Source organism: Oncorhynchus gorbuscha, unplaced genomic scaffold (genome assembly GCF_021184085.1).
Source record: "Oncorhynchus gorbuscha isolate QuinsamMale2020 ecotype Even-year unplaced genomic scaffold, OgorEven_v1.0 Un_scaffold_3807, whole genome shotgun sequence".
Taxonomy (NCBI): domain Eukaryota; kingdom Metazoa; phylum Chordata; class Actinopteri; order Salmoniformes; family Salmonidae; genus Oncorhynchus; species Oncorhynchus gorbuscha.
The window spans coordinates 10,455-38,061 of record NW_025747968.1 but is presented as its reverse complement, the minus strand read 5'-3'; the positions used below and the strand labels follow the sequence as shown (position 1 = coordinate 38,061).

The window sequence follows — 27,607 nt, the reverse complement described above, 5'->3', positions numbered from 1 at the left end:
TCGTGGGAGCAGAGGGAGGGAGGGCTCGCGGGAGCAGAGGGAGGGAGGGAGGGCTCGCGGGAGCAGAGGGGGAGGGAGGGAGGGCTCAAGGAGCGGGAGCAGAGGGAGGGAGGGAGGGCTCGCGGGAGCAGAGGGAGGGCTCGTGGGAGCAGAGGGGGGGAGGGCTCGCGGGAGCAGAGGGAGGGAGGGCTCGTGGGAGCAGAGGGAGGGAGGGCTCGCGGGAGCAGAGGGAGGGGCTCGCGGGAGCAGAGGGAGGGAGGGAGGGCTCGCGGGAGCAGAGGGGGAGGAGGCTCGCGGGAGCAGAGGGAGGGAGGGAGGGCGGGCTCGCGGGAGCAGAGGGGAGGGAGGGAGGGCGGCTCGGGAGCAGGGAGGGAGGGAGGGAGGGCTCGCGGGAGCAGAGGGAGGGAGGGAGGGCTCGCGGGAGCAGAGGGAGGGAGGGAGGGCTCGTGGGAGCGGAGGGAGGAGGGAGGGCTCGGGGAGCGGGAGGGCTCGTGGGAGGGGAGGGAGGGAGGGAGGGAGGGCTCGCGGGAGCAGAGGGAGGGAGGGAGGGCTCGCGGGAGCAGAGGGAGGGAGGGAGGGCTCGCGGGAGCAGAGGGAGGGAGGAGGGCTCGCGGGAGCAGAGGGAGGGAGGGCTCGCGGGAGCAGAGGGAGGGAGGGCTCGCGGGAGCAGAGGAGGGAGGGAGGGCTCGCGGGAGCAGAGGGAGGGAGGGAGGGCTCGCGGGAGCAGAGGGAGGGAGGGAGGGCTCGCGGGAGCAGAGGGAGGGAGGGAGGGCTCGCGCCGCGAGGGGGAGCGGAGGGAGGGAGGGGGGAGCGGAGGGAGGGAGGGCTCGTGGGAGCGGAGGGGAGGGAGGGCTCGGGGGAGCAGAGGGAGGGAGGGAGGGCCTGTGGGGCAGGGAGGGGGAGGGCTCGCGGGAGCGGAGAGGGAGGGAGGGGGAGGGCTCGCAGGGGGAGGGAGGGAGGGAGGGAGGGAGGGAGGGCTCGCGGGAGCAGAGGGAGGGAGGGAGGGCTCGCGGGAGCAGAGGGAGGGAGGGAGGGCTCGTGGGAGCAGAGGGAGGGAGGGAGGGCTCGCGTGGGAGCGGAGGGAGGGGAGGCTCGTGGGAGCGGAGGGAGGGAGGCTCGTGGGAGCAGAGGGAGGGAGGGAGGGACCGCGGGAGGGAGGGAGGGAGGGCCTCGCGGGAGCGGAGGGAGGGAGGGTGGGAGCGGAGGGAGGGAGGGCAGAGGGAGGGAGGGAGGGAGGGCTCGTGGGAGCAGAGGGAGGGAGGGCTCGTGGGAGGAGGGAGGGAGGGAGGGAGGGGGGAGGGCTCGTGGGAGCGGAGGGAGGGGGCTCGTGGGAGCAGAGGGGGGAGGGCTCGTGGGAGCAGAGGGAGGGAGGGCTCGTGGGAGCAGAGGGAGGGAGGGAGGGAGCAGAGGGAGGGAGGGCTCGGGGAGCAGAGGGAGGGAGGGCTGGGAGCAGAGGGGAGGGAGGAGGGCTCGCGGGGAGCAGAGGGAGGGAGGGCTCGTGGGAGCAGAGGGAGGGAGGGAGGGCTCGCGGGAGCAGAGGGGGGAGGGAGGGGGCTCGCGGGAGCAGAGGGAGGGAGGAGGCTCGCGGGAGCAGAGGGAGGAGGGCTCGCGGGAGGGAGGGAGGGCTCGCGGGAGCAGAGGGAGGGAGGGAGGGGCTCGCGAGGGAGCGGAGCAGAGGGAGGGAGGGCTCGCGGGAGCGGGAGGGAGGGAGGGAGGGCTCGCGGGAGCAGAGGGAGGGGCTCGGGGGAGCGGAGGGAGCAGAGGGAGGGAGGGAGGGCTCGCGGGAGGGGAGGGAGGCTCGCGGGAGCGGAGGGAGGGAGGAGGGAGGGCTCGCGGGAGCGGAGGGAGGGAGGGAGGGGCTCGCGGGAGCGGAGGGAGGAGGGAGGGCTCGTGGGAGCGGGGGGAGGGAGGGAGGGCTCGCGGGAGCGGAGGGAGGGGGAGGGCTCGTGGGAGCGGAGGGAGGGAGGGAGGGCGTGGGAGCGGAGGGAGGAGGGAGGGCTCGCGGGAGCGGAGGGAGGGAGGGGAGGGCTCGCGGGAGCGGGAGGAGGGAGGGCTCGCGGGAGCGAGGGAGGGGGAGGGAGGGCTCGCGGGAGCGGAGGGAGGGGAGGGGCTCGCGGGAGGGGAGGGAGGCTCGCGGGAGGGAGGAGGGCTCGCGGGAGCGAGGGAGGGGAGGGAGGGAGGGAGGGAGGGGGCTCGCGGGAGCAGAGGGAGGGAGGGAGGAGGGCGGGAGCGGGAGGGAGGGAGGGAGGGCTCGCGGGAGCGGAGGGAGGGAGGGAGGGCTCGCGGGAGCGGAGGGAGGGAGGGAGGGCTCGTGGGAGCAGAGGGAGGGAGGGAGGGCTCGTGGGGAGCAGAGGGAGGGAGGGAGGGAGGGCTCGTGGGAGCAGAGGGAGGGAGGGCTCGTGGGAGCAGAGGGAGGGGGAGGGAGGGGGAGGGCTCGTGGGAGCAGAGGGAGGGGAGGGGAGCGGAGGGGCTCGTGGGAGCAGAGGGAGGGAGGGAGGGCTCGTGGGAGCAGAGGGAGGGAGGGAGGGAGGGGAGCAGTGGGAGCAGAGCGGAGGGAGGGAGGGAGGGCTCGTGGGAGCAGAGGGAGGGAGGGAGGGCGGGAGCGGGCGGGAGCAGAGGCGCGGGGAGGGAGGGAGGGAGGGAGGGCTCGTGGGAGCAGAGGGGGAGGGAGGGCTCGTGGGAGCAGGGGAGGGAGGGGGAGGGCTCGTGGGAGCGGAGGGAGGGAGGGCTCGTGGGAGCGGAGGGAGGGAGGGAGGGCTCGTGGGGGAGGGAGGGCTCGTGGGAGCGGAGGGAGGGAGGGAGGGCTCGTGGGAGCGGAGGGAGGGAGGGGATGGAGGGCTCGTGGGAGCAGAGGGAGGGCTCGGGAGGGAGGGCTCGTGGGAGCAGAGGGAGGGAGGGAGGGCTCGTGGGAGCAGAGGGCCCGGGGGAGGGAGGGCTCGTGGGAGCAGAGGGGGATGGAGGGAGGGCTCGTGGGAGCAGAGGGAGGGAGGGAGGGCTCGTGGGAGCAGAGGGAGGGAGGGAGGGCTCGTGGGAGCAGAGGGAGGGAGGGAGGGCTCGTGGGAGCAGAGGGAGGGAGGGCTCGTGGGAGCAGAGGGAGGGAGGGAGGGAGGGCTCGTGGGGGCAGAGGGAGGGAGGGAGGGAGGGCTCGTGGGAGCAGAGGGAGGGAGGGAGGGCTCGTGGGAGCAGAGGGGGAGGGAGGGAGGGAGGGCTCGTGGGAGCAGAGGGAGGGAGGGAGGGCTCGCGGGAGCAGAGGGAGGGAGGGAGGGAGGGCTCGTGGGAGCAGAGGAGGGAGGGCTCGTGGGAGCAGGGAGGGAGGGAGGGCTCGTGGGAGCAGAGGGAGGGAGGGAGGGAGGGCTCGTGGGAGCGGAGGAGGGCTCGTGGGAGCGGAGGGAGGGAGGGCTCGTGGGAGCGGAGGGAGGGAGGGAGGGCTCGTGGGAGCGAGGAGGGCTCGTGGGGGAGCGAGGGAGGGCTCGTGGGAGCGGAGGGAGGGAGGAGGGCTCGTGGGAGCGGAGGGAGGGCTCGTGGGAGCGGAGGGAGGGAGGGCTCGTGGGAGCGGAGGGAGGGAGGGAGGCTCGTGGGAGCGAGGGAGGGCTCGTGGGAGGGAGGGCTCGTGTGGGAGGGAGGAGGGCTCGTGGGAGCGGAGGGAGGAGGGAGGGGGAGGAGGGCTCGTGGGAGCGGAGGGAGGGGAGGGCTCGTGGGAGCGGAGGGAGGGCTCGTGGGAGCGGAGGGAGGGGGGGATTGTGGGAGCGGAGGGAGGGCTTGTGGGAGCAGAGGGAGGGAGCAGAGGGAGGGCTTGTGGGAGCAGAGGGAGGGCTTTCTTAGTTTCTTTCCAGTGGACTACTACATCCTTCATGTACTGGTTGCTTTCCTGTCAGATCATCATCATGCCACCCAGAAGCAGCGTCTCATAAATATACAGCTCTCTTTGTCTGGCTTTGAATTATTCCTGCTTCCATTTTCTTTCCATACAAGCATTCAGTGGAGGATGCTGGGTAACAACAAACATGTTTGGGTATGTATCCGCTGCAGCCCCTGTGTTTGTGTGTTTTAGACCAGCCTATCAACAGACACATCACTTGTCATGGAAACTAAAACAGACTTATTTACTCACTACAGCTGGGCGGATGTTGTTCCGTAACATGGCTGGTGTTATTAGATCAAGCTATTTGGCTGCCAACCTATGTTGGATTGGATTTCTCTGACATCAGGAAACTACTGATATACTTTAACTATATTATTCAGGATTTGTCACATGCTGCACAGTGTGTACCAAGGAAAGCAGGTCAAGGTGAAGTAGGTATCTTATCTAATGTATTACTTGCGTCGATCGGGAAGCGGGCGTCTTGCGTCGATCGTTAACTGAGGAGTGTTAATTCACCTGTTTCCATACATGTTAAAATTTTAAAAATGTATCTTACAGAGGAGTTGTTTTAATTTAACTGCTTGGAATTGTGACGAGTTATTGGGAAGATTAAACTACCAACGGGACAAATACTGTGCCACATCATATGTGAAGAATACAACAAAGATGCAGAATCATCTGGCCAAGTGCATAAAGTTCCCCCAGGGCTCACAACCTCTGACAAAAGTTCCTCTACTTCTATTCGAGATGAAAATGATGAATCAGACTCCTTATCGATAGCAACAGCTCATGGTCCAGACACAAGGTACAACAGACACACCGATCTCTACATTGCAGATGAGCTGAAGGCAGTCATCAAATGACCTTGGACCACAGAAGGAGTTTGCACTGGTGACCGACAATGCTGCGAACATGAAGGCTGCTTGGTCTAAAGTGGAGGAGTCCTACCCTCCCATCACACCCATTGGCTGCGCTGCTCATGCATTGAATCTGCTCCTCAAGGAAATCATGACACTGAAAACAATGGATACACTCTACAAGAGAGCCAAGGAAATGGTTAGGAATGTGAAAGGTCAAGTTATACCAGCAATCTACCTCACCAAGCAAAGTGAGAAGAATAGGGGCACCACATTGAAGCTGCCCAGCAACACCCGTTGGGGTGGTGTTGTCATCATGTTTGACAGTCTCCTGGAGGAAGGAATCTCTCCAAGAAATGGCCGTGTCACAGTCTGCCGATATGGACAGCCCCATCAAGAGGAACCTCCTGGATGATGTATTCTGGGAGAGTGGGGTAAGCAGCCTGAAACTCCTGAAACCTATAGCAGTAGCTATGGCACGGGTTGAGGGAGACAATGTCATCCTGTCTGATGTTCAGACTCTGCTTGCAGATGTAAGAGAAGAAATCCATACTGCCCTGCCCTCTTCACTGTTGCTTCAAGCAGAGGAAACTGCAGATCTGAAATACATCAAAAAGCCTGAAGACCTGAAGCCCAAACACGCCGCAGCGTACATGTTGGACCCCAAGTGTGCTGGCAAGAGCATCCTGTCTGGTGCAGAGATCAACAAGGCCTATGGTGTCATCACTACCATGTCTCACCACCTTGGCCTGGATGAGGGCATGGTTCTTGGCAGTCTGGCGAAGTACACTTCCAAGCAAGGGCTTTGTGATGGAGATGCAATATGGCAGTCGTGCCAACATGTCAGCCACCTGGAGGAAGGGACTTTGTGAATAATGAGGCTCTTTCCTGTTGACTATATCGTTCTCCAAATCTCAACAACATCAGCCGCCTCGGAGATCAGCTGGTCCTTGTTTGGGAACACACACACCAAAGCACGCAACAGGCTGACCAATACAAGGGTTGAAAATTGGTGGCCATCCGGGCAATTTTGAGGCCTTTTTGAGCCTGACAACGAACCATCCTCAACTAGATTGGAAAGTGACAGTGAAGATGAGGCCTCAGAGTCTGATGTTCAAGAGGTGGACATTGAGGAGGTCCAGGGAGAAGACATGGAAGCCTGAGAGGAAGACAACCAAAGCTTTAGTTTCTAGAATATCATTTTACAGATGTATGTTGAAAACGTTTCTGGGAGATTCATTGGATCATTCAATATTCCCTTTTGTTGTTCAGTGAAATCATCCCATGTGAAGAGTCAACTCATTTAATTAAAGTTAAATTAGTAACTAAATTCAGATTTAAAAAAATGTATTTGTATTTTTATGGAAGTATTTAATCATTTGCTATTCTGTCGTCTTATGAGGTAAAAGGTTTGTTTGTCTCCATATGATATGGTAAATATATCCAATGCAAAAAATGTGGTGTAGACCAGGGAGAGGACATGTGGTGTGGACCAGGGAGAGGCCGCGTGGTGTGGACCAGGGAGAGGCCGCGTGGTGTGGGCCAGGGAGAGGCCGCGTGGTGTGGGCCAGGGAGAGGCCGCGTGGTGTGGGCCAGGGAGAGGCCGCGTGGTGTGGGCCAGGGAGAGGCCGCGTGGTGTGGGCCAGGGAGAGGCCGCGTGGTGTGGGCCAGGGAGAGGACATGTGTTAGCATGCGTGCAAACCTTTTTGGTTGAAGGCTGATGCATTTTGCAGCACACACACTAGATGCCTCTGCAATGTACACACACACACACACACACACACACACACACACACACACACACACACACACACACACACACACACACACACACACACACACACACACACACACACACACACACACACACACACACACACACACACACACACACACACACACACACACACACACACACACGCGCTTGATGCCTCTGCAGCCCTCAGACATTCACACAGACAGGAAGTAGTGTCGTCCGCTTGCCTCACAGGGGGGGGTAGGTAACCACGGAGACATAAGCAGCAAGAGTGTGGTTGCCGTGGAGACGACAGCAGGTGAGGGCATTATAAACAGGAAGTGGATTGAGGCTGTGCCTCGACTGGCAGAGCCTCGGAGAGAACGAGGTCGACGGCTCTGCTGGGCTGAACACTGCTGCCTGCTACCAGGAAACCTCGGCAGTCAAAATCTGTGGTTTTCCCCTCCACCACCCATCCTAAACCAAGACTTTCTAAATGTGTTATGAGAGCAGAGCTAGGAGGAGAGAGATCTGGAAGGAGTGAGGAGTGAAGCCTGACTGGAGTACACAAAGGAAAAGACAGCCGCGTCATCAGATCAGATACAGGGATTGTCAGTGGAGCAGGTCAGTACATGGGTGATGGGTTGGAGCAGGTCAGTACATGGGTGATGGGTTGACGCAGTGGAGCAGGTCAGTACATGGGTGATGGGTTGAAGCAGTGGAGCAGGTCAGTACATGGGTGATGGGTTGGAGCAGGTCAGTACATGGGTGATGGGTTGACGCAGTGGAGCAGGTCAGTACATGGGTGATGGGTTGACGCAGTGGAGCAGGTCAGTACATGGGTGATGGGTTGACGTAGTGCAGCAGGTCAGTACATGGGTGATGGGTTGGAGCAGGTCAGTACATGGGTGATGGGTTGGTACATGGGCAGGTCAGTACATGGGTGATGGGTTGAAGCAGTGGAGCAGGTCAGTACATGGGTGATGGGTTGAAGCAGTGGAGCAGGTCAGAACATGGGTGATTGGTTGACGTAGTGGAGCAGGTCAGTACATGGGTGACGGGTTGAAGCAGTGGAGCAGGTCAGTACATGGGTGATGGGTTGGAGCAGGTCAGTACGTGGGTGATGGGTTGACGTAGTGGAGCAGGTCAGTACGTGGGTGATGGGTTGGAGCAGGTCAGTACGTGGGTGATGGGTTGACGTAGTGGAGCAGGTCAGTACGTGGGTGACGTGTGGGAGCAGATCAGTACATGGGTGACGTGTGGGAGCAGGTCAGTACATGGGTGATGGGTTGACGTAGTGGAGCAGGTCAGTACATGGGTGATGGGTAGAGGCAGTGGAGCAGGTCAGTACATGGGTGATGGGTTGACGCAGTGGAGCAGGTCAGTACATGGGTGATGGGTTGGAGCAGGTCAGTACATGGGTGATGGGTTGGAGCAGGTCAGTACATGGGTGATGGGTTGACATAGTGGAGCAGATCAGTACATGGGTGATGTGTGGGAGCAGGTCAGTACATGGGTGATGGGTTGACGTAGTGGAGCAGGTCAGTATATGGGTGAAGTATTGGAGCAGGTCAGTACATGGGTGATGGGTTGACATAGTGGAGCAGGTCAGTACATGGGTGACGGGTTGACGCAGTGGAGCAGGTCAGTACATGGATGATGGTTTGGAGCAGGTCAGTACATGGGTGATGGGTTGACGCAGTGGAGCAGGTCAGTACATGGGTGATGTGTTGGAGCAGGTCAGTACATGGGTGATGTATTGGAGCAGGTCAGTACATGGGTGACGGGTTGGAGCAGGTCAGTACATGGGTGACGTGTGGGAGCAGGTCAGTACATGGGTGATGGGTTGAAGCAGTGGAGCAGGTCAGTACATGGGTGATGGGTTGAAGCAGTGGAGCAGGTCAGTACATGGGTGATGGGTTGAGGTAGTGGAGCAGGTCAGTACATGGGTGATGGGTTGACGCAGTGGAGCAGGTCAGTACATGGGTGATGGGGTGACGCAGTGGAGCAGGTCAGTACATGGGTGATGGGTTGACGCAGTGGAGCAGGTCAGTACATGGGTGATGGGTTGACGTAGTGGAGCAGGTCAGTACATGGGTGATGGGTTGACGTAGTGAAGCAGGTCAGTACATGGGTGACGTGTGGGAGCAGGTCAGTACATGGGTGATGTGTTGGAGCAGGTCAGTACATGGGTGATGGGCTGACGTAGTGGAGGAGGTCAGTACCTGCTGGGTGATGGGTTGACGTACTGGAGCAGGTCAGTACATGGGTGATGTGTTGGAGCAGGTCAGTACATGGGTGACGGGTTGACGCAGTGGAGCAGGTCAGTACATGGGTGACGGGTTGACGCAGTGGAGCATGTCAGTACATGGGTGATGTGTTGGAGCAGGTCAGTACATGGATGATGTGTTGGAGCAGGTCAGTACGTGGGTGATGGGTTGACGTAGTGGAGCAGGTCAGTACATGGGTGATGGGTTGACGTAGTGGAGCAGGTCAGTACATGGGTGATGGGTTGACGTAGTGGAGCAGGTCAGTACATGGGTGATGGGTTGACGCAGTGGAGCAGGTAAGTACATGGGTGATGGGTTGACGTAGTGGAGCAGGTCAGTACATGGGTGATGGGTTGACGTAGTGAAGCAGGTCAGTACATGGGTGACGTGTGGGAGCAGGTCAGTACATGGGTGACGTGTGGGAGCAGGTCAGTACATGGGTGATGTGTTGGAGCAGGTCAGTACATGGGTGATGGGTTGGAGCAGTGGAGCAGGTCAGTACATGGGTGACGGGTAGACGCAGTGGAGCAGGTCAGTACATGGGTGATGTGTTGGAGCAGGTCAGTACATGGGTGATGTGTTGGAGCAGGTCAGTACTTGGGTGATGGGTTGGAGCAGGTTAGTACGTGGATGATGTGTTGGAGCAGGTCAGTACATGGGCGATGTATTGGAGCAGGTCAGTACGTGGGTGATGGGTTGAGGCTGTATTTGTGTACTATGTATGTAGGTCTGTCTGTGGTACATATTGATTTGTAGGGACTCTTATTAGGATGAGCTTTCAGCATTGCATGTTGCATCATTTTCATGTGTGACTATGTTTCCTGGTTGACTTTCACATGTTTCGCTGAAGCACTGCAGCTCTATCTATTAGCCAACCTGTTTTCTATTGTACTGCCCCTCTCCTTCAGGTCAGCAGCCTGGGGTGACTATAGCAGCGGCCTGGGGTGACTATAGCAGCGGCCTGGGGTGACTATAGCAGCGGCCTGGGGTGACTATAGCAGCGGCCTGGGGTGACTATAGCAGCGGCCTGGGGTGACTATAGCAGCGGCCTGGGGTGACTATAGCAGCGGCCTGGGGTGACCTATAGCAGCGGCCTGGGGTGACCTATAGCAGCGTCTGGGGTGACCTATAGCAGCGGCCTGGGGTGACTTATAGCAGCGGCCTGGGGTGACCTATAGCAGCGGCCTGGGGTGACCTATAGGGGGGAGGTCAGGGCAGTAGAAGAGTCTGGTCTGAACACTGCAGGTCATAACAGTGATGCAGTAATGTGCGTTGTCAGGTAAGCTGCCTGTCAGGACTCATCTCTCTCCTGGAGGAATGCTCTGAGTACACACACACACACACACACACACACACACACACACACACACACACACACACACACACACACACACACACACACACACACACACACACACACACACACACACACACACACACACACACACACACACACACACACACACACACACACACACACACACACACACACACACACACACTCCTACTGCATCACCTGCCTTCCCTAGCTGAAGGGCATAGTTCTGTTTGTTCACTAAAAACAGCATGGCCTCTGTTTCAGCTTGATCTGGTCTGTTCCCTATAAGCAGCATGGCCTTTATATCAGCCTGATCTGGTCTGTTCCCTATAAGCAGCATGGCCTCTATATCAGCCTGATCTGGTCTGTTCCCTATAAACAGCATGGCCTCTATAACAGCCTGATCTGGTCTGTTCCCTCTAAGCAGCATGGCCTCTATATCAGCCTGATCTGGTCTGTTCCCTATAAGCAGCATGGCCTCTATATCAGCCTGATCTGGTCTGTTCCCTATAAACAGCATGGCCTCTATATCAGCCTGAGCTGGTCTGTTCCCTATAAACAGCATGGCCTCTATATCAGCCTGATCTGGTCTGTTCCCTATAAGCAGCATGGCCTCTATATCAGCCTGATCTGGTCTGTTCCCTATAAGCAGCATGGCCTCTATATCAGCCTGATCTGGTCTGTTCCCTATAAACAGCATGGCCTCTATATCAGCCTGATCTGGTCTGTTCACTATAAGCAGAATGGTCTCTATATCAGCCTGATCTGGTCTGTTCCCTATAAGCAGCATGGCCTCTATATCAGCCTGATCTGGTCTGTTCCCTATAAACAGCATGGCCTCTATATCAGCCTGATCTGGTCTGTTCCCTATAAGCAGCATAGCCTCTATATCAGCCTGATCTGGTCTGTTCCCTCTAAACAGCATGGCCTCTATATCAGCCTGATCTGGTCTGTTCCCTATAAACAGCATGGCCTCTATATCAGCCTGATCTGGTCTGTTCCCTATAAACAGCATGGCCTCTATATCAGCCTGATCTGGTCTGTTCCCTATAAGCAGCATGGCCTCTATATCAGCCTGATCTGGTCTGTTCCCTATAAGCAGCATGGCCTCTATATCAGCCTGATCTGGTCTGTTCCCTCTAAGCAGCATGGCCTCTATATCAGCCTGATCTGGTCTGTTCCCTATAAGCAGCATGGCCTCTATATCAGCCTGATCTGGTCTGTTCCCTATAAACAGCATGGCCTCTATATCAGCCTGATCTGGTCTGTTCCCTATAAACAGCATGGCCTCTATATCGGCCTGACCTGGTCTGTTCCCTATAAACAGCATGGCCTCTATATCAGCCTGACCTGGTCTGTTCCCTATAAACAGCATGGCCTCTATATCAGCCTGACCTGGTCTGTTCCCTATAAACAGCATGGCCTCTATATCAGCCTGATCTGGTCTGTTCCCTATAAACAGCATGGCCTCTATCAGCCTGATCTGGTCTGTTCCCTATAAGCAGCATGGCCTCTATATCAGCCTGATCTGGTCTGTTCCCTATAAACAGCATGGCCTCTATATCAGCCTGATCTGGTCTGTTCCCTATAAACAGCATGGCCTCTATATCAGCCTGATCTGGTCTGTTCCCTATAAACAGCATGGCCTCTATATCAGCCTGATCTGGTCTGTTCCCTATAAGCAGCATGGCCTCTATATCAGCCTGATCTGGTCTGTTCCCTATAAGCAGCATGGCCTCTATATCAGCCTGATCTGGTCTGTTCCCTCTGGTCAAGGCTGTTTTTCACTGGTTACATCACTATAGTGTTTGCCTTGTTCATCTTGCCCGGGCAGAGACTGAAGTGTGAGCTTGTTTTTCCCACTTATTTTTACATTTTGTTCACCCCTACATAAACAATCATTCTATTTTGTTTGTTTTTTTAAAGCATTGTATCCCAGTTGATGGTCGGTCTGTGGCCATGACTGTCTGTGAGTGGTTGCATTTCTCCACCCTTATCCCTTGACTGTTTACAGCACATATGTCAGAGTCAAGGCCCGCGGGCCACATCCGGCCCGCGAGAAGGTTTTTTACGGCCCCTGGGATGATCTTGATTTGTTATTAGAACCGGCCCGCAGACCGCAGCAAGCCGGCAGCCCGCAGATCTTTTACACGCACCAATACTACATTTCCCACAATGCAACGGTGACGCACCGAGCAGTAGGCTGCTTCATTTCAATATTTATTGGCACAGCAGTTGTCAGCATCACAGTAAAATTAACTTTCAGATACCCATCAAAAATGGCAAAACGGAAGGTGGACACTGAGAACCGGGGGTTTCAAACAAGGTGGGAGTCGGAGTATTTGTTCACGGAGGTAGCTGGAAAACCTGTGTGTCTTCTGTGTGGAGAAAGTGTGGCGGTACTGAAAGAGTATAATCTGAGACGACATTATGAAACGAAACACGCGGACAAAAACAAGAATATGGACATGGAACAAAGGCTACAAAAGGCAGAGGAATTAAAACGAGGCCTCAAATCTCGACAGGCTCTGTTCAAAAAAGCCAAATCACAAGGCCAGGCTGCTGTCAAGGCCAGTTTTATTTTGGCAGAAGAGATCGCTAAATCAGCCCGGCCATTTACGGAGGGGGATTTCATCAAAAACTGCATGATTAAAGTTTGTGACGAAGTTTGCCCAGAAAAAAGGCAACTCTTTTTAAATGTGAGTCTGAGCAGAAACACCATTGCCGAGAGAGTAGACCAGTTGTCCATCAATCTAAAAGAGCAGCTTGTGAAAAAGGGAAAAGATTTCATTGCATATTCCTTGGCTGTGGATGAGAGCACCGACATTTCTGACATTGCCCAGTTGTCAATTTTCATCCGCGGAGTGGACTCCAGCCTAAGCGTGACAGAGGAGTTTTTGGCTTTACGTCCTATGCATGGCACAACTACGGGGCATGATTTGTATGAAGAGGTGTCAAGATGTGTAAATGAGATGGAGCTGCCTTGGGAAAAACTCGTGGGTTTGACAACCGACGGAGCACCTGCGATGTGTGGACACAGGAGCGGACTGGTGGAGAAGATACGGGAAAAGATGCAAGAGGAAAACGTGACAGGTGAGCTGACAGCTTATCATTGTATCATACACCAGGAAGCGTTGTGCGGTAAAGCCTTGAAAATGGAGCATGTAATGAGCATCATCACGCGCACAGTTAACTTTATCAGAGCCAAAGGTTTGAATCACCGCCAGTTCAAGGCATTTCTGACGGAGTTAGAAACGGAGCATGGTGATTTGCCTTATCACACAGAGGTGCGATGGCTAAGCCAGGGAAAGGTGCTTCAAAGATGTTTCGAGCTTCGTGAGGAGATTTGTCTGTTCTTGGACAGCAAAGGGAAAGACACAACACAACTCCGAGACGAAATGTTTCTGTGTGAAATGGCTTTTCTGTGTGACATTACGAGTCATCTGAATGCAATGAACTTGCAGCTGCAGGGTCGGGATCGTGTCATCTCTGATATGTACAGTACAGTGAAGGCATTTAAAACCAAACTGACTCTGTGGGAGACGCAGATGCGGAAAGAAAATTTGAGCCACTTTCCCAGCTGCCAGACCATGAAAGAGAAGCTCTCTACCAGTGCGTTCCCGAGCGCACAGTTGGCTGATAAAATAGGTATGCTTGCCGCTGACTTTCGACGCCGATTTGCTGACTTTGAAGCACAAAAAAGCAGGTTGGAACTGCTCGGTAACCCATTTGCTGTTGACGTGGAAAGCTCACCACCAAACCTCCAAATGGAGTTGATTGACCTCCAATGCAATGATGCACTGAGGGCAAAATATGCGGCAGTGGGTGCTGCGGAGTTCGCCCGTTTCCTCCCCGACACAATGCCCCAGCTGCGCATCCAGGCTGCTCAAACGTTGTCTATGTTTGGCAGCACATACCTGTGTGAACAACTGTTTTCTTTGATGAACTTGAACAAAACATCACACAGAAGTCGACTTACTGCTGAACACCTCCACTCAATTCTGAGGATTTCCTCAGCTCAGAGCCTTACCCCGAACATTGATGAACTTGTGGAAAAGATGGGACACCACCAAGTATCACCCTCAACCTCAAACAAGTGAACATTACTGTGCAATCACATATTTAGAGTTTTTACTCAGTTCAAGTTTAAAAGTTAAAGTTTAATATTTGTTTTCACTGCATGTTACTTCTCCTTAAACAAAGTGTTGTTTTTGATTAATAGATTTTTGCACTTTATTTTATTGTATTTCAATCCAATTATATTTTAAAAATATTTCAGTTGAGTGGATGATAGAAAATTGCTATTATTGTTTTTTTCTTTGAAGTAAATTTAGCCCACTTTTGCTAAAATAGAAAATATAGGCTACTGATGGTGCCTTGAATACCGGTTTCTTTCATTTAATGTTCATGTTATGGGGATTTTTATATAAAGGAAATTTGTCTTTTGTGTCTGTTGAAAATTAAAGATTACTGACAGAGCCATAAGAAAATATTGCTTTATTTATCTGATCATATTGGAATATATTTGTTAGGTTTTCAGTAGGTTCAATTAGGTTCACTAGACTATATGCGTCATTTAAAAAATTTTCAATGAACATTCGAACAGTCCGGCCCTCGGCTTGTAGCTAAATTTTTTATTTGGCCCTCCGTCCATTTGACTTTGACACCCCTGGTTTACAGGAACAATGGTGAGGTGTTTGCTCTGTCCCTGTACTACCGATTGCCCTTTAACCTCTGTAGCCTTCTGCCTGGTGTGTTTAACTTGTCTAAAGTATAGTATCTTTAAAGCTATTTTTTCTTTGTATTTTTTGTTTTCTAGTTGAGTATATTATTTATATTGCTTTGTGTTGTGTTTGTGTGTGTGTGTGTGTTTAAAACTTAATAAACAGAGTTAAAAAAATAAATAAAAATAAAAAGATGACAAGAACAGTTTCATGTTTTAAAGTAAAAGTAGGGATGTTTTGTTTCCCCTCCGGCCGAGGCTGTGTTTCACTGTTTACACTACATTATGCTACTGTTGTGTCTACAACGATGACGAGGACATTTTCAAAGTCAAAATAGAACATTTATCTTCTTCCACCATTAAGTACTATTAGAAGACCGTTGGCAACAGTTTGGCTCTTTCTCTCTGGGTTCATATAGTCCTGGTCTGGGGTTTAACAGTTTGGCTCTTTCTCTCTGGGTTCATATAGTCAGTTGGTAGAGGCGCTTTAACGCCAGGGTAGTTTGGCCCTTTCTGTGTTCACACATGACTGTGGTCGCTTTGGATAAAAGTTTGGCCCTTTCTATTGTTCATATAATGGTCTGGGGTTTAACAGTTTGGCCCTTTCTGTGTTCATATAGTACCTGGTCTGGGGTTTAACAGTTTGGCTCCTTTCTGGGTTCATATAGTCCTGGTCTGGGGTTTAACAGTTTGGCCCTTTCTGTGTTCATATAGTCCTGGTCTGGGGTTTAACAGTTTGGCCCTTTCTGTGTTCATATAGTACTGTGGTCTGGGGTTTAACAGTTTGGCCCTTTCTGTGTTCATATAGTACTGTGGTCTGGGGTTTAACAGTTTGGCTTTCTGTGTTCTTAGTACTGTGGTCTGGGGTTTAACAGTTTGGCCCTTTCTGTGTTCATATAGTACTGTGGTCTGGGGTTTAACAGTTTGGCCCTTTCTGTGTTCATATAGTACTGTGGTCTGGGGTTTAACAGTTTGGCCCTTTCTGTGGTCTGGGGTTTAACAGTTTGGCCCTTTCTGTGTTCATATAGTACTGTGGTCTGGGGTTTAACAGTTTGGCCCTTTCTGTGGTCTGGGGTTTAACAGTTTGGCCCTTTCTGTGTTCATGTAGTACTGTGGTCTGGGGTTTAACAGTTTGGCCCTTTCTGTGTTCATATAGTACTGTGGTCTGGGGTTTAACAGTTTGGCCCTTTCTGTGGTCTGGGGTTTAACAGTTTGGCCCTTTCTGTGTTCATATAGTACTGTGGTCTGGGGTTTAACAGTTTGGCCCTTTCTGTGGTCTGGGGTTTAACAGTTTGGCCCTTTCTGTGTTCATATAGTACTGTGGTCTGCATGGTGGCAGTGTACTCCCCTACAGTTCAATGTCATTTTCAATGGACTTTAAAAAACCCATGGATGTGCCCCAAATATACCCTATAATAGTACACTTATTTTGTGCAGAGCCCAATGGTCAAAAGTAGTGCACTATGTATGGAATAGGGTGCCATAGTGCACTACTTTAGACCAGGGCCCTATCTAAGGACCTGGGTGCCATTAGGGCCACGTCATGTCAAATTTAGATGCCAGAGCGGTATTAGTTATCATTCCAGGGTTGAACCATGAATGCTTATGCTTCCTGTAATTAGACGGATGTTTTAGCCTCTTAGATTAAAGTCGGTTATTGGTTTAATGTGAGTTTACATTTTGTGGTGGCTGTGAAACGTTCTTTTAAACATCAAATCTGAGATCGGTACGGCTCTTGTTCGATTGGACATTTCACTGCAATAAATAATGTTAAAGGCACAATATAGGATGAAGACTGCTGTTCTTTTAAAGGTACGATCTGGGATATGTACTGCTGTTCTTTTAAAGGTACGATCTGGGATATGTACTGCTGTTTACATTTGTTATTTCATTGCAAAATGAAGGTTAAACTACAGATGAACAAGTTAGTAGCCTAAACTATCCTCCCGGATGGGTTCTGTTCCACTGCAGCACGGCTATCAGGATTACTGAGTGAACTGTCTTTGTTTGTGTTCCTTTCTGTCTGACTGACCCGGAGGGATCTCTCTCTGGCATCAGGAGACTGGACTGGACCACTGGTCCATTATAGAGGGGAGTTTAGGATGCATCAGGAGACTGGACTGGACCACTGGTCCATTATAAAGGGAGTTTAGGATGCATCAGGAGACTGGACTGGACCACTGGTCCATTATAGAGGTGTGTTTAGGATGCATCAGGAGACCGGACTGGACCACTGGTCCATTATAAAGTGGTGTCAAATCAGAGTTTGTTTTGATCAAAAACACGTTGTTATCCACACTTGTTTCAGAGCAATGATACGATGACATGGTATGAAACAATGTCTTGTCATGATCATATATATCTAATGTTGTTTTCCCCTCCTTTCTTTTCAGATTGAGCCACCCTGGAACTGAAGACATGTGTTATTGTTTCTGGGGACTGCAATGAGTGTGACACAGATCTACCTTGAAGACTTTCAAAAGAGAGAGATCTGTCCTTGTGGGCTACTGACTGACTGACTGACTGACTGTGTGCGTCTGTGTGACAGACTCTGTGAGTGTCCGAGGTGTGTGACCTCCACCAGCAACCATGCCCATCCTAAAACAGCTGGTATCTGGTTCGTCCCAGACCAAACAGCGCCGCTCCCGGATGGACCTGACCCGGGAGATGATCAGCGCTCCCCTGGGGGACTTCCGCCACACCATGCACGTGGGTCGCAGCGGGGACGCCTTCGGGGACACCTCTTTCCTCTCCACCCACTCCGGAGAGGCCCCCCACCAGGCCGAACCCCAGGCCCCTCCCCACTCCCCCCGCCCAGGGCTTTTATCCAGAACCTTCCGCAGCAGCAAACGCTCCCAGTCCGTCACCAGAGTGGACCAGAGAGACTGCTCGCTGGCGCCACCCGGTGGCTCGCCCACCTTGGTGAAGAACGCCATGTCTCTCCCCTTCCTCAATGATGAAAACGGTGACCATGTTGATGGAGGACACAGGGTGCCTAAGAGCCTCTCGTCCAGTCCACTGAAACAACTGAATGAGCAGGATGGAGGTGGAGGTACCAGGTCGTCTAATGGGGCCGCTACTGGGGCCCGATCTCTGGAGCTGGATGAGAGGAGCTTTGGGGAGCTGACTGACCTGCCAAGCCCCAGCCGCGGGTACTACGGAGGGGGATGAAGCACGCGGTGTCGGTCATGTCGTTTCACATCGACCTGGGGCCCTCCATGTTGGGGGACATCCTGGGGGTGATGGAGAAGGAGGATGATGATCTGGGATACGAGGAGGGGAAGAGCAGTGAGGGACGGGCCTCTCCTACACTACTCCTGGGGAGGGAGGTGGGAGGAGAGGAGGAGGGAGAAGAAGAGGAACCAGAAGCTGAGCTACTGCAGCTGCAGGAGGAGGCGGTCCCTGTACCTGTGAGTCCAACCAGCTCTGTAGAACCTGAGGTGGGAGAGGACGAGGGTGCACCCTACACCCCAGAGCCCCGCCCTAAACACCTGCAGCACCGATTAGATACCTGTTCTGTGTCCAGCTCCACCTCTGGCTCCGCCCACGTGGAACAGGAGAAACCATCCGGGCAGCTCCACGGGGGAGATATGAACAGCGCCACTTTCAGCGCACCACCTGAGGAAGAGGAGCTGGGAAAGTTTTCTTCCTTCTTGGAGGACGAGGATGATGAGATCCGTGTATGAAACGAGTCGTACAAGCTCAAACCATATATGGAGCGGATGAGTGTGGATTAATACAGATGGATAGATTCTATACTGAGTGGATATGGATGAGTACAGATGGATATGGATGAGTACAGATGGATAGATTCTATACTGAGTGGATATGGATGAGTACAGATGGATGTGGATGAGTACAGATGGATAGATTCTATACCGAGTGGATATGGATGAGTACAGATGGATAGATTCTATACTGAGTGGATATGGATGAGTACAGATGGATAGATTCTATACTGAGTGGATATGGATGAGTACAGATGGATAGATTCAGTACTGAGTGGATATGGATGAGTACAGATGGATAGATTCAGTACTGAGTGGATATGGATGAGTACAGATGGATAGATTCAGTACTGTATAAAGTCAACTCTATAAAGCCCCACATCACAACAGAGACGTATAGACTGGATGGCTTACATGAGGCTGTGGACGACGTGTTGAGTTGATATGGATGAGTACAGATGGATAGATTCAGTACTGTCTAAAGTCAACTCTATAAAGCCCCACATCACAACAGAGACGTGTTGAGTTGTATAGACTGGATGGCTTACATGAGGCTGCCCATATTATGACAGAGATGTACAGTCTATACTGGGTGGATATGGATCACAGTGCAGTAGCAGTACCTCCTTGAGTTGATAAAGGAATTAATGAATTACTACTGTGGATGAAACTACTCTATAAAGGCCCATATTATGACAGAGATGTACAGTCTATACTGGGTGGATATGGATCACAGTGCAGTAGCAGTACCTCCTGTGGATGACGTGTTGATACAACAACAAACTAATATTGTGGATGAAACTGTACTCTGTCTAGTCTCGATAGAAAGGTTATAGTTGTAGTACAGCACCTCCTCTGGTGGTGTGAATGACGTGTTGAATTAAATAGTAGAAGAAACTGCTCCCTTTGTCTTTCCTGTGAGAATACAAACATCTGGACTTAGTCATGTGGACTGGGATCTGTGGACATGGGATCTGTGGACATGGGATCTGTGAACTGCGATCTGTGGACTGGGATAGAAGGGTTGTGGTACAGCACCTCTCTCTGTGGACTGTGAATTAAATGTAAATAGACTGGGATCTGTGGACTGGGATCCTGCTTCAGGGAGAAAGGGGAAGACAGTCTGTAGGACACTGGCTCCTTCTGAATGAATAGAAACTCCATCTATTACATACAGAACAGCTTGCTAACTTCTCCCTCACACACACCACATTACAGCTACTGTCTGTCTGTCTGTATACTGAGAGAACTCGCATGGAAGAGCAGTACAAGTGTGTGAACTCGTGAATTTAGGAGAGACCCAAAATAACATTTTGATAAACAACATGACTTTATTAAGCCTCTGTCCAGTGCTATTCATTCCCTTTACTTGTGTCATAATAATAATAAGTGCTTTTCTTCCTTGATAATCTGTGCCATTTCATATGATGTAGCTCCTCTCTTGTTCTGTTCTCCTCTCTGCCTGTTAAGTGGAACTGTGTTGGTGTAATCAAGTGGTCTGGCCGGAACAGAGAGCTACTGTTACCGCGGTGATGGGGACCTGGCTGCCTGTCTGTCACAATAAAAGGCTTGTGTTGTGTGTATCACTCCACCAGCTGTGATGAGGCTTTTTCCATGCTAGAGCCTGGTAGAGAATCTTTACTAGAGCCTGCTACCTATAACATTGTGACTACAGCCTGCTACCTATAACATCGTGACTAGAGCCTGCCAGCTATAACATCGTGACTAGAGCCTGCCAGCTATAACATTGTGCCTAGAGCCTGCTAGCTACAACATTGTGCCTAGAGCCTGCTAGCTACAACATCGTGACTAGAGCCTGCCAGCTATAACATTGTGCCTAGAGCCTGCTAGCTACAACATTGTGACTAGAGCCTGCTAGCTACAACATTGTGACTAGAGCCTGCTAGCTACAACATTGTGACTAGAGCCTGCTAGCTACAACATTGTGACTAGAGCCTGCTAGCTACAACATTGTGACTAGAGCCTGCTAGCTACAACATTGTGACTAGAGCCTGCTAGCTACAACATTGTGACTAGAGCCTGCTAGCTACAACATTGTGACTAGAGCCTGCTAGCTACAACATTGTGACTAGAGCCTGCTAGCTACAACATTGTGCCTAGAGCCTGCTAGCTACAACATTGTGACTAGAGCCTGCTAGCTACAACATTGTGCCTAGAGCCTGCTAGCTACAACATTGTGCCTAGAGCCTGCTAGCTACAACATTGTGACTAGAGCCTGCTAGCCACAACATTGTGACTAGAGCCTGCTAGCTACAACATTGTGACTAGAGCCTGCTAGCTACAACATTGTGACTAGAGCCTGCTAGCTACACTACTGTTCAAAAGTTTGTGGTCACTTAGAAATGTCCTTGTTTTCCATGAAAACATACCTGAAATGAGTTGCAAAATTAATAGGAAATATAGTCAAGGTTATAAATACTGATTTTAATTGAAAAAATAGTGTCCTTTTGCTTTTGTCAAAGAATCCTCCATTTGCAGCAATTTCAGCCTTGCAGACCTTAGGCCTTTTAGTTGTCAATTTGTTGAGGTAACCCCATGTTTCCTGAAGCACCTCCCATAAATTGGATTGGCTTGATGGGCACTTCTTACGTACCATACGGTCAAGCTTCTCCCAGAACAGCTCAATAGGGTAGAGATCTGGTGACTGCGCTGGCCATTCCATTATAGATAGAATACCAGCTGACTGCTTCTTCCCTAAATAGTTCTTGCATAGTTTGGAGCTGTGCTTTAGGTCACTGTCCTGTTGTAGGAGGAAATTGGCTCCAATTAAGTGCTGTCCACAGGGTATGACATGGCGTTGAGAAATGGAGTGATCGCCTTCCTTCTTCAAGATCCCTTTTACCCTGTACAAATCTCCCACTTTACCACCACCAAAACATCACATTGCCTCCACCATGCTTGACAGATGGCGTCAAGCACTCCTCCAGCATCTTTTCATTTTTTCTGCGTTTCATGAATGTTCTTTGTGATCCGAACACCTCAAACTTAGATTAGTCTGTCCATAACACTTTTTTCAAATCTTCCTCTGTCCAGTGTCTGTTATTTTCCCAATCTTAATCTTTTATTTTTATTGGCCAGTCTGAGATATGGCTTTTTCTTTGCAACTCTGCCTAGAAGGCCAGCATCCTGGAGTCGCCTCTTCACTGTTGATGTTGAGACTGGTGTTTTGCGGGTACTATTTAATGAAGCTGCCAGTTGAGGACGTGTGAGGCATCTGTTTCTCAAACTAGACACTCTAATGTACTTGTCCCCTTGCTCAGTTGTGCACCGGGGCCTCCCATTCCTCTTTCTATTCTGGTTAGTGCCAGTTTGCACTGTTCTGTGAAGGGAGTAGTACACAGCATAGTACGAGATCTTCAGTTTCTTGGCAATTTCTCGCATGGCCTTCATGAAGAGCCATTGTTTCATTTCTCAGAACAAGAATAGACTGACGAGTTTCAGAAGAAAGTCCTTTGTTTCCGGCCATTTTGAGCCTGTAATCGAACCCACAAGTGCAGATGCTCCAGATACTCAACTAGTCTAGAAGGCCAGTTTTATTGCTTCTTTAATCAGGACAACAGTTTTTAGCTGTGCTAACATAATTGCAAAAGGCTTTTCTAATGATCAATTAGACTTTTTTTAAATGTATAAACCTGAATTAGTTAACAAAACGCGCCATTGGAACACAGGAGTGATAGTTGCTGATAATGGGTCTCTGTACGCCTATGTAGATATTCCATTAAACTTTTGAACAGTAGTGTATAGCATCTTGACTAGACTGCTCCCTATAACATTGTGACTGGAGCCTGCTGCCTGTAACATTGTGACTAGAGCCTGCTAGCTATAGCATCTTGACTAGAGCATGCCAGCTATAGCATCTTGACTAGAGCCTGCTACCTATAACAACATTGTGACTAGAGCCTGCTAGCTATAGCATCTTGACTAGAGCCTGCTAGCTATAGCATCTTGACTAGAGCCTGCTAGCTATAGCATCTTGACTAGAGCCCGCTACCTATAACAACATTGTGACTAGAGCCTGCTAGCTATAGCATCTTGACTAGAGCATGCCAGCTATAGCATCTTGACTAGAGCCTGCTAGCTATAGCATCTTGACTAGAGCCTGCTAGCTATAGCATCTTGACTAGAGCCTGCTAGCTATAGCATCTTGACTAGAGCCTGCTAGCTATAGCATCTTGACTAGAGCCTGCTAGCTATAGCATATAGCATCTTGACTAGAGCCCGCTACCTATAACAACATTGTGACTAGAGCCTGGTAGCTATAGCATCTTTACTAGAGCCTGCTAGCTATAGCATCTTGACTAGAGCCTGCTACCTGTCAGCTATAGATCATCTAGTTAGTTCATCATCAACACCAGTTCTGTTTCAGCATTTTAAGACATTTTCCTAGCATTATCAGTGACATAGAGCCACGTTCATTACTGTGACATATAACAACATTGTGACTGACAAAGTATTTGTCTGTTGGCATTTTGACTCAGAGCCTTGTCATTTCCTAATAGCATCTTGGGAGGAGAGCCTGTTTACCTGTCAGAGTATAGATCTTCCAGTGATGTTCATTGTTACATCAGCACCAGTTCTGTTTCACATTTTAACTGACATTTTCCTCACATTATCAGTGTCATGGTACACACGTTCATTACTGTGACATGATGCACATTGGTTCATTACTGTGACAAAGTTTAACCTAATTTGTCTGTTGGTGTTTGGTTAACCTCTTGTCATTTCCTGTAATAAAGTGGACTGTGGGCCAGCCTGATGCTCCTCTGTTTACCCAGTGTTGAGAGTTTAGCCTGAACTCTTCCAGCCTGATGCTGTTGGTTAACCAGCGTTGAGAGTTTAGCCTTAACTCTCCCAGCCTGATGCTGTTGGTTAACCAGCGTTGAGAGTTTAGCCTTAACTCTCCCAGCCTGATGCTGATTGGTTAACCAGCGTTGAGAGTTTAGCCTTAACTCTCCCAGCCTGATGCTGATTGGTTAACCAGCGTTGAGAGTTTAGCCTTAACTCTCCCAGCCTGATGCTGTTGGTTAACCAGCGTTGAGAGTTTAGCCTTAACTCTTCCAGCCTGATGCTGTTGGTTAACCAGCGTTGAGAGTTTAGCCTTGAACTCTCCCAGCCTGATGCTGTTAACCATTGAGAGGTTAACTCTCCCAGCCTGATGCTGATTGGTTAACCAGCGTTGAGAGTTTAGCCTTAACTCTCCCAGCCTGATGCTGATTGGTTAACCAGCGTTGAGAGTTTAGCCTTAACTCTTCCAGCCTGATGCTGATTGGTTAACCAGCGTTGAGAGTTTAGCCTTAACTCTTCCAGCCTGATGCTGTTGGTTAACCAGCGTTGAGAGTTTAGCCTTAACTCTCCCAGCCTGATGCTGATTGGTTAACCAGCGTTAGGAGGGTCGTAAAGCAGACAGATGGAAGCATAGGACCTTGTGGCCATTATCAAACACTGGTTACAGCAGGACGTTTAGAGCAGAGAGAAGTGTGTGTACACCAAACTGAAGAGGGGAGAGGTGTGTGTGTGTGTGTTCCTCTTTCTCCACCTGCAGATCAGGTTAGATCCGTTTTGTGAAATTCGCATGCAAATTCTCTGCTTCTATTTGCCTATGATTTGTCCATATTTCTCTGCAATGAAAATCCTTCTGCAAGTGTGTGTCAGTCAGGTTCTGCAATCATGTCAGAGCTAACAGGCTACAGAGTGTCTGATAATAACAGCTCACCACTTCCTTCCTTCCCCACTTAAAAAGAGAGGTAGAAACTGTTCATAGCTGCAGTAGTGTAGTGCACCAGTAGTGTAGTGCACCAGTAGTGTAGTGCACCAGTAGTGTAGTGCACCAGTAGTGTAGTGCACCAGTAGTGTAGTGCACCAGTAGTGTAGTGCACCTGGCCTGACTGCATAAACATGTCCATTGCATTCCAAATGGCACCCTGTTCCCTACATTGGGCCCTGTAGGCCCGGGTCCAAGATAGGGTGCCATTTGGGATGCGGTTCTCACTCACCTCTAGGGCCCTCACTAGGACAGTCCAGCTGTCTCACTATTGAACTGGACCTTTTTAGTGTTCATTAGGGCACACCGTAGCAAAATGTTTTGCAATAGAAAATTAACATTTGTGTTGTTATTGGAGACGTTCGGGTAGAATCTCTCCATTTTAATTGTTGTTGTTGTTGAACCACACCGACGCATCAGCAAGCTCTGCTGTGTTAAACCAGACGCTAACTGTGTTGTGGTCTGTAACATGTTGATGATGCTTTGTGTCTGGACATACAGACAAAGAATATCTGTTAAAATGACTATTTAATTAAGTGTTAATGAAAGGCGTGTATAAACAGGGGCGCAACTTTCACTGGGAACAGGGTGGGACATGTCCCCCCCACATTTGGAAATTGTATTTTTGTGCCCCTCCCCCCCAGTTTTATCATTGGAACGTGATACTAAACGAGGCCACAGTGTGCTTTAGGACCATGCGGACGCCTCCGAGGTTGGGTAGGCTGTTTGGAGTGTTTATCTGACTGGATACATTTTGTTTTTGATATGTCCTCCCCAACTTCTAAAACCAAAGATTCGCCCCTGTGTATAAATGTGTGTCTGGCTTCAGAAAGAAAAGCATTATTGAAGAAGACGACGTCTTCACAGGTATCTTATCTGTACAGGGAGGCATTAAGGTGGCTGACTGTTCCTTTTTTACCCTGTGTGAGATTGGTCATTTTTCTAGTGTGGGCAGCAGCCAGTGAACAGACCTTATTCCAGGTATCTTAATAGTGACGTCTATATTAATTCTCAGTCATAACTCAGTCTACGTCCCAAATCGCAACATAATTCCTATACAGTGACTTACTTTTTACCCAAATCCATAGGGAATAACCCGGGTCCATTCATCCCAAATGGCACCATATTCCCTATATAGTGACCTACTTTTTACCATAATCCATAGGGAATAACCCGGGTCCATTCATCCCAAATGGCACCCTTTTCCCTTTAAAGTGCACTAGGGACCAGAAGTAGGGTGCTGTAAAGGGAATATGGCGCCATTTTGGACGACTCCTAAAACTGACCAATGAGCATCAGTAATGTCCTAAGACTGACCAATGAGCATCAGTAATGTCCTAAGACTGACCAATGAGCATCAGTAATGTAATCACAAATAACTTTGGTTATGGAGCTCAGAGTTGAGAGCCTGTCAGACTTCTGGTCCTTCCTCCTTGATTGGTTAATCAATGTAGATATCCAGGTAAAGGTCAAACATTCTGGCTCTGCTTCTTTGTTGATTTAATCATTGTACTTTTTTCAATCGGTTATTAAAGGCTCCCTGTCTGATTTCAGTCGAGCCAGAAATAAATACTGTAATTGTTTCAACATTTTATCTCCTAGAAAAGAAAAAGGTAAAAACATAGAATGTATTTGTTACAGTATAGTCATAGTAGTCTGGCTGATGAGACTATATTCACAGTTCTCTCTCCACTAACAGTCAAGTATTCACAGTTACCCACGTTTAAAACCATGAGGCTGCAATGAAAGCAAAATGGAGGATTCTGTTGCTGTTTCCTATGTATATTCATATATTTGTGTTGAAGCTGTATATTATCTCTTGCTTTTCTTTGTCTTTGTATGAATAATGTATGTTTACACGCTCTCCTTACTCTCCCAAATAACTGCTCTATTTTGTAATAAAATACAAGCTGACCATCCTTACTCCACCCGTCTGGTATGTTTCAGAGTCATTGACCATCCTTACTCCACCCGTCTGGTATGTTTCAGAGTCATTGACCATCCTTACTCCACCAGTCTGGTATGTTTCAGAGTCATTGACCATCCTTACTCCACCCGTCTGGTATGTTTCAGAGTCATTGACCATCCTTACGCCACCCGTCTGGTATGTTTCAGAGTCATTGACCATCCTTACTCCACCCGTCTGGTATGTTTCAGTCATTGACCATCCTTACTCCACCCGTCTGGTATGTTTCAGAGTCATTGACCATCATTACTCCACCCGTCTGGTATGTTTCAGAGTCATGTTGCTGTGTTTGCTTTCTGACCGACTGTATTCACCTGTCGTGTTTTGAAGCAGATGTTTATGGGATCAAAGAATATGTTCTACAAAAGGTAAACAATGTCTCTAAGGCTGTGCTTTTACACAGGCAGTTCAATTCTGGTTTTTTTCCCCTCACTAATTTGTCTTTTGACCAATCGGATCAGATCTTTTGCCAATAATTGGGTGAGGGATCAGAATAGCTCTGCCTGGTATAAACGCAGCCTATTCTCCCAGGTGCTTCGTCGTCAATGTTTAGACCCTGATGTCTTCATTTGATTGTATTGGTTCTTGAAGAGTAGCATCCCCTTGTCAGCCACTCAGACCGTTACATGTACTGTACATGTCTCAGCTGACATACTATGTTCTGCTTCCGGTTTGGAGCGAGTGGTCGCATCGGCGCTTCGCTCCCGCAGGTAGTATAACTTTTTACATTTCATTATATTTCATTATAGCACAACGGTTTGATTTGTCTAATCTTAGCAATTTCTTCTCAGCTAGCTACATAGCCATCTTTGTATCAAAGATAATTGCGTAACTATCGTATTTCGCCGTCCTAACGTAGTCTTCACTAGCCAGCTAGCTAACGTCCACTGATTAGCTGCACTGGGAAAACTATTACACTCAACTGAACGACTTGATCAGTGTAGTGTTAGCTAGCTACATAGCTGTCTTTGCTGTCTTCGTATCTTCGTTCCAAGATAATTGTGTTGTTTAGGTTTAGAGTGTGTAGTCTTAGAGTGATTATCTTAATTTACCGAGGTTAGCTAGCCAGCTATTTGTCGTCCTTAACGTAGGAGACTCTGCTAGCTAGCCAACAGCTAGCCAACGTCTTCTGAATAGAACTCAACAACCCGGTCGCATTCACAGGTAGTATCACATTTTCATTTCATTTCATTACAGTACAACGGTTTGATTTGTTTGATCGTAGCTAGCTACATAGCTAGCTACATAGCCGTCTTTGTATCAAAGATAATTGTGTAGCCTAGAGCGATGTTCTAGGTTAGCTAGCCAGCTATTGTCGTTCTTTTAACGCAACGTAACGTAAACAACACTACTAGCTAGCCAGCTA

At 50.4% G+C, this 27,607-nt stretch overlaps 1 long non-coding RNA gene and 1 pseudogene across 2 annotated transcripts; both read left to right on the top strand.

The window, feature by feature from the left end:
* Positions 1–14,896: 14,896 nt before the first annotated feature.
* Positions 14,897–26,203, top strand: LOC124028135. Of its 2 annotated transcripts, none has more exons than XR_006837555.1 (2): positions 14,897–14,907; positions 24,021–26,203. It is a non-coding gene; the product is annotated as an uncharacterized LOC124028135 (long non-coding RNA). The 2 variants fall into 2 exon arrangements; XR_006837554.1 differs by having other exon boundaries at positions 14,897–14,911.
* On the top strand, positions 17,157–19,004 carry LOC124028134 (annotated as a pseudogene).
* Positions 26,204–27,607: the final 1,404 nt, after the last annotated feature.